We start from the raw sequence: 13,491 nt of genomic DNA, 5'->3' as shown, positions 1-13,491 counted from the left end.
GCGGCCGTATCCTGAGACGGCAGTGCCACCTTTTTTGATAAGCGTGTGAGCGCCTTGTCCACCCTAGGGGATGTTTCCCAACGCAACCTGTCCGTTGGCGGGAAAGGGTACGCCATTAGTAACCGCTTAGAAATCACTAATTTCTTATCTGGGGAACACCACGCTTCTTCACACAATTCATTTAACTCATCAGATGGGGGAAAAGTCACTGGCTGCTTTTTCTCCCCAAACATAATACCCTTTTTAGTGGTAACCGGGTTAATATCAGAAATGTGCAACACATTTTTCATTGCCGTAATCATGCATCGGATGGCCCTTGTGGATTGTACATTTGTCTCATCCTCTTCGACACTGGAGTCAGACTCCGTGTCGACATCTGTGTCTGCCATCTGAGGTAGCGGGCGTTTTTGAGCCCCTGATGGCCTCTTAGATGCCTGGGCAGGCGCGGGCTGAGATGCCGGCTGTCCCAAAGCTGCGTCATCGAACCTTTTATGCAAGGAGTTGACACTGTCGGTTAATACCTTCCACATATCCATCCACTCTGGTGTCGGCCCCGCAGGGGGCGACATCACACTTATCGGCACCTGCTCCGCCTCCACGTAAGCGTCCTCCTCAAACATGTCGACACAGCCGTACCGACACACCGCACACACACACAGGGAATGCTCTGACTGAGGACAGGACCCCACAAAGTCCTTTGGGGAGACAGAGAGGGAGTATGCCAGCACACACCAGAGCGCTATTTATAACAGAGGGATTTACACTAATACAAAGTGAAATTTCCCCCAATAGCTGCTTATATTACCTTTTGCGCCTAAATTTATGTGCCCCCCCCCCCTCTCTTTTTTACCCTTCTCGTAGTGAATACTGCAGGGGAGAGCCTGAGGAGCGTCCTTCCAGCGGAGCTGTGAAGAGAAAATGGCGCTGGCTGTGCTGAGGAAGATAGCCCCGCCCCTTCAGCGGCGGGCTTCTCCCGCTTTTTTTGTAATATTTATGGCGGGGGATTAGGCACATATACAGTTAATAACTGTATTATGTGCATTTTGCCAACCAAGGTATACAAATTGCAGCCCAGGGCGCCCCCCCCCCAGCGCCCTGCACCCACCAGTGACCGGAGCGTGTGGTGTGCTGTGGGAGCAATGGCGCACAGCTGCAGTGCTGTGCGCTACCTTATTGAAGACCGGAGTCTTCAGCCGCCGATTTTCTCCTGGAATCTTCCGTCTTCTGGCTCTGCAAGGGGGACGGCGGCGCGGCTCCGGGAACGGACGATCGAGGTCGGGCCCTGTGTTCGATCCATCTGGAGCTAATGGTGTCCAGTAGCCTTAGAAGCACAAGCTAGCTGCAAGCAGGTGGGTTTGCTTCTCTCCCCTCAGTCCCTCGTAGCAGTGAGTCTGTTGCCAGCAGATCTCACTGAAAATAAAAAAACCTAACAAATACTTTCTTTTTTAGTGAGCTCAGGAGAGCCCACTAAGTGCATCCAGCTCTGGCCGGGCACAGATTCTAACTGAGGTCTGGAGGAGGGGCATAGAGGGAGGAGCCAGTGCACACCAGATGTAGTACCTAATCTTTCTTTTAAGAGTGCCCAGTCTCCTGCGGAGCCCGTCTATTCCCCATGGTCCTTACGGAGTACCCAGCATCCACTAGGACGTCAGAGAAAGATAGACTGTGCAGGCAAGTCAATCCTTGCTAGATCGGTGTACTATCTAGTTCATCTCACATGTCAATGACATCTCACATACAGTAGGTGGTCATTCCGAGTTGTTCGCTCGCTAGCTGCTTTTAGCAGCATTACAAACGCTAGGCCACCGTCCTCTGGGAGTGTATCTCAGCTTAGCAGAATAGCGAACGAAAGATTAGCAGAACTGCTACTAAATAATTCCCAGCAGTTTCTGAGTAGCTCCAGACCTACTCCTAGACTGCGATCACCTCAGTCCGTTTAGTTACTGGTTTGACGTCACAAACACGCCCTGCTTTCGGCCAGCCACTCCCCCGTTTCTCCAGCCACTCCTGCGTTTTTACCTGACACGCCTGCGTTTTTTAACACACTCCCTGAAAACGGACAGTTTCCGCCCAGAAACACCCACTTCCTGTCAATCACACTACGATCACTCGAGCGATGAAAAAACGTTGCTTGACCTTGTGTAAATCTACAAAGTTTTGTGGGGAAGTACTTAGCGCATGCACGCTGCGTACCATGCGCATGCGCATTTTTGCCATTTTTTCACTTGATCGCTGTACTGCGAAAATCGGCAGCGAGCGAACAACTCGGAATGACCACCATAAGCCAAAATCGTAAGCACACATAGTCCATATCTCAAGAACAGTTAGTCAAAATCTCGCTCCGGGGAGTTCAAGGGAAATCGCAAGTTAAAATCGGGCATAGCAAGGATCTCACCGTGTGTACAGACCCTTTTACATTAATACTTCTTCCTCGCAGGATGCATAACGGGATGCAGTCAATTTACCTACAATCAAAATCCCGACGGTCAAAATACCGACAACCATTGACCGATGGGCAAAATACCGACAAGGTCAAAATACCGACATTAAAAATGTAGTCACGGTCAAAATACCGACATTTACAATGTCGACAGGTCAAAAAATCGACATGATTTCTTTCATGTGTTTTTTTTCATTGAAATGGACTTGTTCATACTTTACCTTCGCAGTGGACGTGGAGGGGGAACATAATAGTGTGCCGAGCGCAGCGAGGCACCGTGCCCAAAGCATGGCGAGCGCAGCGAACCATGCGAGGAGATACAGTACACTTATACGGTGTCCATGTTGACATACACCCCCTTTTTTGGGTGGAAAACTCGTGTCGACTTTTTGAATTGTCGACATTTTAAATGTCTGTATTTTGACCATGTCGTCATTTTAAATGTCGGTATTTTTACCTTGTCTGTATTTTGACCATCAGTCAATTGTTGTCGGTATTTTGTCGGGATTTGGATTGTAGGTAAATCATACTGATTCCTGCATAACAGTTATGTGGGTTATTCCGAGTTGATCACTCGCTAGCAGTTTTTAGCAGCCGTGCAAACGCATTGCCGCCGCCCACTGGGGAGTGTATTTTTGCTTTGCAGAAGTGCGAACGCCTGTACAAGAGAGCGCCTGCAAAAACATTTTGTGCAAAACAAGACCAACCCTGTAGTTACTCTTCGTGTGCGTTGATTTTAACGTTGGAGGGTTGGCTTTTAACGTCACACACCCGCCCAGCGTTCGCCCAGCCACGCCTGCGTTTTCCCTGGCACGCCTGCCTATTTCCAAACACTCCCTGAAAACGATCAGTTGACACCCAGAAACGCCCCCTTCCTGTCAATCTTCCTTCGTTGTGCCGTGCGACTTAAAGCTTCGCTAGAACCTGTGCAAAACCACAAAGGTCTTTGTACCCATACGTCGCGCGTGCGCATTGCGGTGCATACGCATGCGCAGAAATGCAGATTTTTAGCCTAATTGCTGCGCTGCGGACAACGGCAGCTAGCGATCAACTCGGAATGACCCCCATGGTGTAGAAGGCTCTGCTATGGGATGTGTCGTTCCACAGCATCTGGGAATCCACAGGTACTGTGGCCTAGCCCTATGCTATACAATGGACTTTATACAGTGTGTGACATTCACAAATGAAAAGGTAGGCTGCATGGCTTTAGATATAGATTATTCATTTACACTCAGGAAGGAGAGATGGAAAATGTGATTAATACTTTCAAATGATGTGTTCTTTACCCCCTGCCCTTTGTGGGGTTAACTGGAGTCAGGAGAAGGAGTGGCTGTGACTACCTGTAGGTCCTGAGGGGAGTCACAATGATGTCACTCTGATGTCAGGAAGCTTGTGAAAGCTAAGGAGAAGGAGGAGTGCAGGCAGGAGGAGAGGGGAACTAGCAGCACTCTCCTGCTTACTGCTCAGATTAAACAGAAGTCATTCAGCTGCAGAACCTCCCTCTCTGCCCAGGGCTAGGCTGCTCTCCCCCTTCCTCACTCTGGGATAAAGTCCTCCTTTTACTCTGCTCCCACACCTGGACACACGAATACTCAGGAAAAGCACTCTGCGAAACGTGCCAGGTAAGAGGAATGCACTGTGCGGTTCACAAATTGTGGGAAACACTGTTAATCGTTTGTGTATTTGTTTGTGCTGGGCTGCAATGTATTTGTTCCCCCGCAATGCAACTTTGGATGAGAATGAGTTAAGCATGCATGAGTGCTTAGAATAATTATATAAATAAAATAGCTTAGTTAGCAGCAGCACAAAGGACTGTAGTGTGAGCATGAATTCCCTGTACGGAGTGCGGGTTCCGCTTCAAACACATCCCAACTCCCTACAGACTCATTCTCAAGCATGGGACGTTATAATGAGGCAAAGCCGGGGGAAGATTTTCCACTGAGGGGGAGATGTGTGCAGGATAAACTTGCTGACTTAGTTTTTCTTTACTAAAAAGCAACATCCATGACTTGTCTGTCTGTCTGTCTGTCTATCTTACATACGGCAGTGCCCACCTCTGATATATGTACAGTATAATAGAAGAGGTGAGATGGGATGGCAGTGCCTACCTCTGATATATGTATAATATTAAAGGGGACATAGCAGTGCCTACCTCTGATATATGTATAATATTAGAGGGAACATGGCAGTGCCCACCCCTGATATATGTACAGTATAGTAGGAAAGGTGAAATCGGATGCCAGTCCCCACCTCTGATATATGTTGTATAATAGACTAAAAGAGGTGACATAGCAGTGCCCACCCCTGATATATTTACAGCATAATAGAAGAGGTGACATGGCAGAGCCCATCTCTGATATACTGTATATATAATAGAAGAGGTGACATTACAGTGCCCAATGCTGATACAGTATATATTTAATAAAAGAGGATCTGTATAACAGAAGAGGTGAGATGGCTGTACCCACTGCTGCTATGTTTATTAGGAGTGGCAGGCCTGTGCCCACCTCTTAGCTGTGCACATTTCTGTTATATGTATAATAAGGGTAGGTGACTTTGTCTACCCCTGATAGATGTAACTCACAGTCACAGTTCTCAGCTCAGTGTCGCAGCCTAACAGACTAGTTCCCAACGTGGTGACCAGCCCTGCTGCTGATTCTTACAACTGAGCTGAGCTGCGCCACTTCTTAAACCCATGGGCCATGCCCAGACCGCTGCATGTCTGCTCCTCCCAGTTCCTGGCCACCCCCCAGAGCTTGCTGATTCTGAATAGGTCATCCAGAGTCAGCTGCAGAGATTGACTTGCAAGAAGATTGCGAGATCCTAGCAGCGGTGCGGCGGCTGGAAGTGGCTGTGAGGGACGTACACAACTAGGGATAAACAGCCACGTGACACACACAAACATCCCCCCCTCCCGGCGGCCTGACCAGCCACTCACACACACCTACCCACTGATTTATAATAAAGAAAAAAAAAATATCCCAACAAAAAATGGCTACTGGTGTTCTCTGGCCCAGGCCCCCTGGCATGCCCGGGTAATCTGTACCCCCTCCCCCCTCTCTCGACACCACTGCCCACCTCTGATATAATTATATTAGGAGAGTTGGGTTGACTGATGACCAGTGACAGCAGCAGGCGCGTGCAACAATGTAATGCGTTTATTTAAGTCAGCGGACATCTCTCTCTCTCTCTCTCTCTCTATATATCTATATTTCTCTGACGTCCTAGTGGATGCTGGGGACTCCGTAAGGACCATGGGGAATAGACGGGCTCCGCAGGAGACTGGGCACTCTAAAAGAAAGATTAGGTACTATCTGGTGTGCACTGGCTCCTACCTCTATGCCCCTCCTCCAGACCTCAGTTAGAATCTGTGCCCGGCCAGAGCTAGATGCACCTAGTGGGCTCTCCTGAGCCTGCTAGTAAAGAAAGTAATTGTTAGGTTTTTTATTTTCAGTGAGATCTGCTGGCAACAGACTCACTGCTACGTGGGACCGAGGGGAGAGAAGCAAACGTACCTGTTCACAGCTAGGTTGCGCTTCTTAGGCTACTGGACACCATTAGCTCCAGAGGGTTCGAACACAGGCAGAGGTCCTCGGTCGTCCGTTCCCGGAGCCGCGCCGCCGTCCCCCTCGCAGAGCCAGTAGATCAGAAGTTGGTGATGAAATCGGCGGCTGAAGACTCCGGTCTTCATTAAGGTAGCGCACAGCACCGCAGCTGTGCGCCATTGCTCCCACTGCACACCACACACTCCGGTCACTGTAGGGTGCAGGGCGCTGGGGGGGTGGGGGGGCGCCCTGGGCAGCAATAAGAATACCTTTGGCATAAAAAAGACACATAAAACAGTCTGTGACTGTATATGTGTAAAACCCCCGCCATTTTTTAGTCAGAAACAGCGGGACAGAAGCCCGCCGCTGAGAGGGCGGGGCCTTCTTCCTCAGCACACCAGCGCCATTTCTCTTCACAGCTCCGCTGGAAGGACGCTCCCCAGGCTCTCCCCTGCAGTCTCCTGGCACTAAAGAGGGTAAAAAGAGAGGGGGGGCACATAAATTTAGGCAAAAGGTGTATTTATACAGCAGTTATTGGGAAAAATTCACTTCTGGTAGTGTGTATCCCTGTGTATATAGCGCTGTGGTGTGTGCTGGCATACTCTTTCTCTGTCTCCCCATAGACCTTGTGGGGTCCTGTCCTCAGTCAGAGCATTCCCTGTGTGTGTGCTGTGTGTCGGTACGGCAGTGTCGACATGTTTGATTAGGAGGGTTACGTGGAGGCGGAGCAAGTGCAGATAAATGTGGTGTCGCCCCCGTCGGTGCCGACACCTGATTGGATGGATATGTGGAAGGTCTTAAATGACAATGTAAACTTATTACATAAGAGATTTGATTATGTTGCTGCCGGGGGACAGCCGGGCTCTCAACCCGGGCCTGCCCAGGCGCCTCAGAGGCCGTCAGCGTCTCAAAAACGCCCACTATCTCAGTTGGTTGACACAGATGTCGACACGGAGTCCGACTCCAGCGTCGACGATGATGAGGCACTATTACAGCCCAAAATGACTAAGGCCATCCGATACATGATTATGGCAATGAAAAATGTATTACACATTTCAGAGGCTGACCCTCTCCCTGACAAGAGGGTAAATATGTTTGGGGAGAAAAAGCAGCCAGTGACTTTTCCCCCGTCACATGAATTAAATGAGTTTTGTGAAGAAGCGTGGTCTTCCCCTGATAAGAAAGTGGTGATTCCCAAGAGAATATTAATGGCGTACCCTTTCCCGCCAACGGATAGGTTACGCTGGGAATCCTCCCCTAGGGTTGACAAGGCCCTGACGCGCTTAGCTAAAAGAGTGGCCCTGCCGTCTCAGGATACGGCCGCCGTAAGGAACCTGCAGATAGGAAGCAGGAAGGTATCTTGAAGTCAGTGTATACACACTCTGGTACTCTACTGAGACCGGCTATTGCTTCAGCTTGGATGTGCAGTGCTGTTGCAGCATGGACAGATACTCTGTCGGAGGGGTTAGATACCCTGGACAGGGATACCGTATTCCTAACCCTTAGCCATATTAAAGACGTCGTCTTATATGCGGGATGCCCAGAGGGACATTTGCCTGCTGGGCTCTCGAATAAATGCAATGTCCATTTCTGCCAGGAGGGTCTTATGGACTCGGCAATGGACAGGGGATGCCGACTCTAAAAAACACATGGAGGTTTTACCTTATAAGGGTGAGGAATTGTTTGGGGACGGTCTCTCGGACCTCGTATCCACAGCGACAGCTGGAAAGTCGACTTTCTTGCCACAGGTTTCCTCACAGCCTAAGAAAGCACCGTATTACCAAATGCAGTCCTTTTGTTCTCAAAAAAGCAAGAGAGTCAGAGGTGCATCCTTTCTTGCCAGAGGCAGGGGTAGAGGAAAAAAGCTGCACCATGCAGCCAGTTCTCAGGAACAAAAGTCCTCCCCTGCTTCCACTAAGTCCACCGCATGACGCTGGGGCTCCACAGGCGGAGCCAGGAGCGGTGGGGGCGCGTCTCCGAAATTTCTGCAACCAGTGGGTTCGCTCACAAGTGGATCCTTGGGCTATACAAATTGTATCTCAGGGATACAAGCTGGAATTCGAAGTGACGCCCCCTCACCGTTACCTAAAATCCGCCCTGCCAGCTTCTCCCACGGGGAGGGAGATAGTCCTGACGGCTATTCACAAGCTGTACCTCCAGCAAGTGATAATAATGGTACCCCCCCTTCAGCAGGGAAGGGGTTACTATTCCACACTGTTTGTGGTACCGAAACCGGACGGTTCGGTAAGACCCATTCTAAATTTAAAATCCTGGAACATTTACATGAAAAAGTTCCAGTTCAAAATGGAATCGCTCAGAGCGGTCATTGCCAGCCTGGAAGAGGGGGATTTTATGGTATCTCTGGACATCAAGGATGCGTACTTGCATGTCCCCATTTATCCGCCTCACCAGGAGTACCCCAGGTTTGCGGTACAGGACTGTCATTACCAATTCCAGACGTTGCCGTTTGGTCTATCCACGGCACCGAGAGTCTTTACCAAGGTAATGGCGGAGATGATGGTACTTCTCCGGAAGCAAGGAGTTACAGTTATCCCGTACTTGGACGATCTCCTCATAAAGGCGAGGTCCAGAGAGCAGTTGTTGATCAGCGTAGCGCACTCTCAGGAAGTGTTGCTACGGCACGGCTGGATTCTGAATATTCCAAAGTCGCAGCTGATTCCTACGACGCGTCTGCCCTTCCTGGGCATGATTCTGGACAAACAGTGGGATCTGTTGGACAAGTGGTCCGGATCGCATCTTCAGATGCATCGGCTGATCGCCCTGTCCCCGAGGGCCAGGGTGTCTCTTCTGTGGTGGCTGCAGAGTGCTCATCTTCTCGAGGGCCGCAGGTTCGGCATACAGGACTGGGTCCTGGTGACCACGAATGGAAGCCTCCGCGGATGGGGGGCAGTCACTCAGGGAAGAAACTTCCAGGGGCTGTGGTCAAGTCAGGAGACTCGTCTGCACATAAACATACTGGAATTAAGGGCCATATACAACGCCCTGAGTCAAGCGGAGCCCCTGCTTCGAGACCAACCAGTGCTGATTCAGTCAGACAACATCACGGCAGTCGCCCATGTAAACCGACAGGGCGGCACAAGAAGCAGGGTGGCGATGGCGGAAGCCACAAGGATTCTTCGTTGGGCGGAGAATCACGTACAAGCACTGTCAGCAGTGTTCATTCCGGGAGTGGACAACTGGGAAGCAGACTTCCTCAGCAGGCACGACCTCCACCCGGGAGAGTGGGGACTTCATCAAGAAGTCTTCGAGCAGATTGCAAATCGGTGGACATGATGGCGTACCGCCTAAACAAAAAGCTAAAAAGATATTGCGCCAGGTCAAGGGAACCTCAGGCGATAGCTGTGGACGCACTGGTAACTCCGTGGGTGTTCTAGTCGGTATATGTGTTTCCTCCTCTTCCTCTCATACACAAGGTACTGAGAATAGTAAGAAAAAGAGGAGTGAGAACGATACTCATTGTTCCGGATTGGCCAAGAAGGACTTGGTACCCAGAACTTCAAGAGATGGTCACAGAGGACCCATGGCCTCTGCCTCTCAGACAGGACCTGTTGCAGCAGGGGCCCTGTCTATTCCAGGACTTACCGCGGCTGCGTTTGACGGCATGGCGGTTGAACGCCGGATCCTAGCAGAAAAGGGTATACCGGATGAAGTAATTCCTACGCTGATAAGAGCTAGGAAGGATGTGACAGCAAAGCATTATCACCGCATATGGCGGAAATATGTTGCTTGGTGTGAGGCCAGGAAGGCCCCTACAGAGGATTTCCAGTTGGGTCGTTTTCTGCATTTCCTACAGTCAGGTGTGACTATGGGCCTCAAATTAGGGTCCATAAAGGTTCAGATCTTGGCCCTATCCATTTTCTTTCAAAAAGAACTGGCTTCACTGCCTGAGGTTCAGACATTTGTAAAGGGAGTGCTGCATATTCAGCCCCTCCTTTTGTGCCACCAGTGGCACCTTGGGATCTTAACGTTGTGTTGGATTTCCTGAAATCCCACTGGTTTGAGCCACTTAAGACCGTGGAGCTAAAATATCTCACGTGGAAAGTGGTCATGCTATTGGCCTTAGCTTCGGCTAGGCGGGTGTCAGAATTGGTGGCTTTGTCATGTAAAAGCCCCTATCTGATCTTCCATATGGACAGGGCAGAATTGAGGACTCGTCCCCAATTTCTCCCAAAGGTGGTTTCATCGTTTTATTTGAACCAACCTATTGTGGTGCCTGCGGCTACTAGGGATTTGGAGGATTCCAAGTTGCTGGACGTAGTCCGGGCTTTGAAAATCTATGTTTCCAGAACGGCGGGAGTCAGAAAGTCTGACTCGCTGTTTATTCTGTATGCAGCCACCAAGGTTGGCGCTCCTGCTTCGAAGCAGACTATTGCTCGCTGGATCTGTAGCACGATTCAGCTGGCTCACTCTGCGGCTGGATTGCCGCATCCAAAATCAGTAACAGCCCATTCCACTAGGAAGGTGGGCTCTTCTTGGGCGGCTGCCCGAGGGGTGTCGGCTTTACAGCTTTGCCGAGCGGCTACTTGGTCGGGTTCAAACTAGAGATGAGCGCCTGAAATTTTTCGGGTTTTGGTTTTGGGTTCGGTTCCGCGGCCGTGTTTTGGGTTCGACCGCGTTTTGGCAAAACCTCACCGAATTTTTTTTGTCGGATTCGGGTGTGTTTTGGATTCGGGTGTTTTTTTAAAAAAAACACTAAAAAACAGCTTAAATCATAGAATTTGGGGGTCATTTTGATCCCATATTATTATTAACCTCAAAAACCATAATTTCCACTCATTTTCAGTCTATTCTGAATACCTCACACCTCACAATATTATTTTTAGTCCTAAAATTTGCACCAAGGTCGCTGGATGACTAAGCTAAGCGACACTAGTGGCCGACACAAACACCTGGCCCATCTAGGAGTGGCACTGCAGTGTCACGCAGGATGTCCCTTCCAAAAAACCCTCCCCAATCAGCACATGACGCAAAGAAAAAAAGAGGCGCAATGAGGTAGCTGACTGTGTGAGTAAGATAAGCGACCCTAGTGGCCGACACAAACACCGGGCCCATTTAGGAGTGGCACTGCAGTGTCACGCAGGATGTCCCTTCCAAAAAACCCTCCCCAATCAGCACATGACGCAAAGAAAAAAAGAGGCGCAATGAGGTAGCTGACTGTGTGAGTAAGATTAGCGACCCTAGTGGCCGACACAAACACCGGGCCCATTTAGGAGTGGCACTGCAGTGTCACGCAGGATGTCCCTTCCAAAAAACCCTCCCCAATCAGCACATGACGCAAAGAAAAAAAGAGGCGCAATGAGGTAGCTGACTGTGTGAGTAAGATTAGCGACCCTAGTGGCCGACACAAACACCGGGCCCATTTAGGAGTGGCACTGCAGTGTCACGCAGGATGTCCCTTCCAAAAAACCCTCCCCAATCAGCACATGACGCAAAGAAAAAAAGAGGCGCAATGAGGTAGCTGACTGTGTGAGTAAGATTAGCGACCCTAGTGGCCGACACAAACACCGGGCCCATTTAGGAGTGGCACTGCAGTGTCACGCAGGATGTCCCTTCCAAAAAACCCTCCCCAATCAGCACATGACGCAAAGAAAAAAAGAGGCGCAATGAGGTAGCTGACTGTGTGAGTAAGATTAGCGACCCTAGTGGCCGACACAAACACCGGGCCCATTTAGGAGTGGCACTGCAGTGTCACGCAGGATGTCCCTTCCAAAAAACCCTCCCCAATCAGCACATGACGCAAAGAAAAAAAGAGGCGCAATGAGGTAGCTGACTGTGTGAGTAAGATTAGCGACCCTAGTGGCCGACACAAACACCGGGCCCATTTAGGAGTGGCACTGCAGTGTCACGCAGGATGTCCCTTCCAAAAAACCCTCCGCAAACAGCACATGACGCAAAGAAAAATAAAAGAAAAAAGAGGTGCAAGATGGAATTGTCCTTGGGCCCTCCCACCCACCCTTATGTTGTATAAACAAAACAGGACATGCACACTTTAACCAACCCATCATTTCAGTGACAGGGTCTGCCACACGACTGTGACTGATATGACGGGTTGGTTTGGACCCCCCCCAAAAAAGAAGCAATTAATCTCTCCTTGCACAAACTGGCTCTACAGAGGCAAGATGTCCACCTCATCATCACCCTCCGATATATCACCGTGTACATCCCCCTCCTCACAGATTATCAATTCGTCCCCACTGGAATCCTCCATCTCAGCTCCCTGTGTACTTTGTGGAGGCAATTGCTGCTGGTCAATGTCTCCGCGGAGGAATTGATTATAATTCATTTTAATGAACATCATCTTCTCCACATTTTCTGGATGTAACCTCGTACGCCGATTGCTGACAAGGTGAGCGGCGGCACTAAACACTCTTTCGGAGTACACACTTGTGGGAGGGCAACTTAGGTAGAATAAAGCCAGTTTGTGCAATGGCCTCCAAATTGCCTCTTTTTCCTGCCAGTATAAGTATGGACTGTGTGACGTGCCTACTTGGATGCGGTCACTCATATAATCCTCCACCATTCTTTCAATGGTGAGAGAATCATATGCAGTGACAGTAGACGACATGTCCGTAATCGTTGTCAGGTCCTTCAGTCCGGACCAGATGTCAGCATCAGCAGTCGCTCCAGACTGCCCTGCATCACCGCCAGCGGGTGGGCTCGGAATTCTGAGCCTTTTCCTCGCACCCCCAGTTGCGGGAGAATGTGAAGGAGGAGATGTTGACAGGTCGCGTTCCGCTTGACTTGACAATTTTCTCACCAGCAGGTCTTTCAACCCCAGCAGACTTGTGTCTGCCGGAAAGAGAGATCCAAGGTAGGCTTTAAATCTAGGATCGAGCACGGTGGCCAAAATGTAGTGGTCTGATTTCAACAGATTGACCACCCGTGAATCCTTGTTAAGCGAATTAAGGGCTCCATCCACAAGTCCCACATGCCTAGCGGAATCGCTCCGTGTTAGCTCCTCCTTCAATGTCTCCAGCTTCTTCTGCAAAAGCCTGATGAGGGGAATGACCTGACTCAGGCTGGCAGTGTCTGAACTGACTTCACGTGTGGCAAGTTCAAAGGGCATCAGAACCTTGAACAACGTTGAAATCATTCTCCACTGCGCTTGAGACAGGTGCATTCCACCTCCTATATCGTGCTCAATTGTATAGGCTTGAATGGCCTTTTGCTGCTCCTCCAACCTCTGAAGCATATAGAGGGTTGAATTCCACCTCGTTACCACTTCTTGCTTCAGATGATGGCAGGGCAGGTTCAGTAGTTTTTGGTGGTGCTCCAGTCTTCTGTACGTGGTGCCTGTACGCCGAAAGTGTCCCGCAATTTTTCTGGCCACCGACAGCATCTCTTGCACGCCCCTGTCGTTTTTTAAATAATTCTGCACCACCAAATTCAAGGTATGTGCAAAACATGGGACGTGCTGGAATTTGCCCATATTTAATGCACACACAATATTGCTGGCGTTGTCCGATGCCACAAATCCACAGGAGA

General features: G+C 49.9%; 1 protein-coding gene across 2 annotated transcripts in view; it reads left to right on the top strand.

Moving 5' to 3' along the window:
• Positions 1-3,772: 3,772 nt before the first annotated feature.
• GPRC5C (G protein-coupled receptor class C group 5 member C) overlaps positions 3,773-13,491 on the top strand; it is a 55,741-nt gene continuing 46,022 nt past the window's right edge. The window contains exon 1 of one of the 2 annotated variants that reach the window (XM_063961132.1): positions 3,773-4,062. The gene's annotated coding sequence lies outside the window, so the exon portion shown is untranslated. The remainder of the gene's footprint in view (positions 4,063-13,491) is intronic. The other variant, XM_063961133.1, reaches the window with a different exon arrangement.

Source organism: Pseudophryne corroboree, chromosome 3 (genome assembly GCF_028390025.1).
Source record: "Pseudophryne corroboree isolate aPseCor3 chromosome 3, aPseCor3.hap2, whole genome shotgun sequence".
Classification (NCBI taxonomy): domain Eukaryota; kingdom Metazoa; phylum Chordata; class Amphibia; order Anura; family Myobatrachidae; genus Pseudophryne; species Pseudophryne corroboree.
This window is presented reverse-complemented; position numbering and strand designations above follow the sequence as displayed.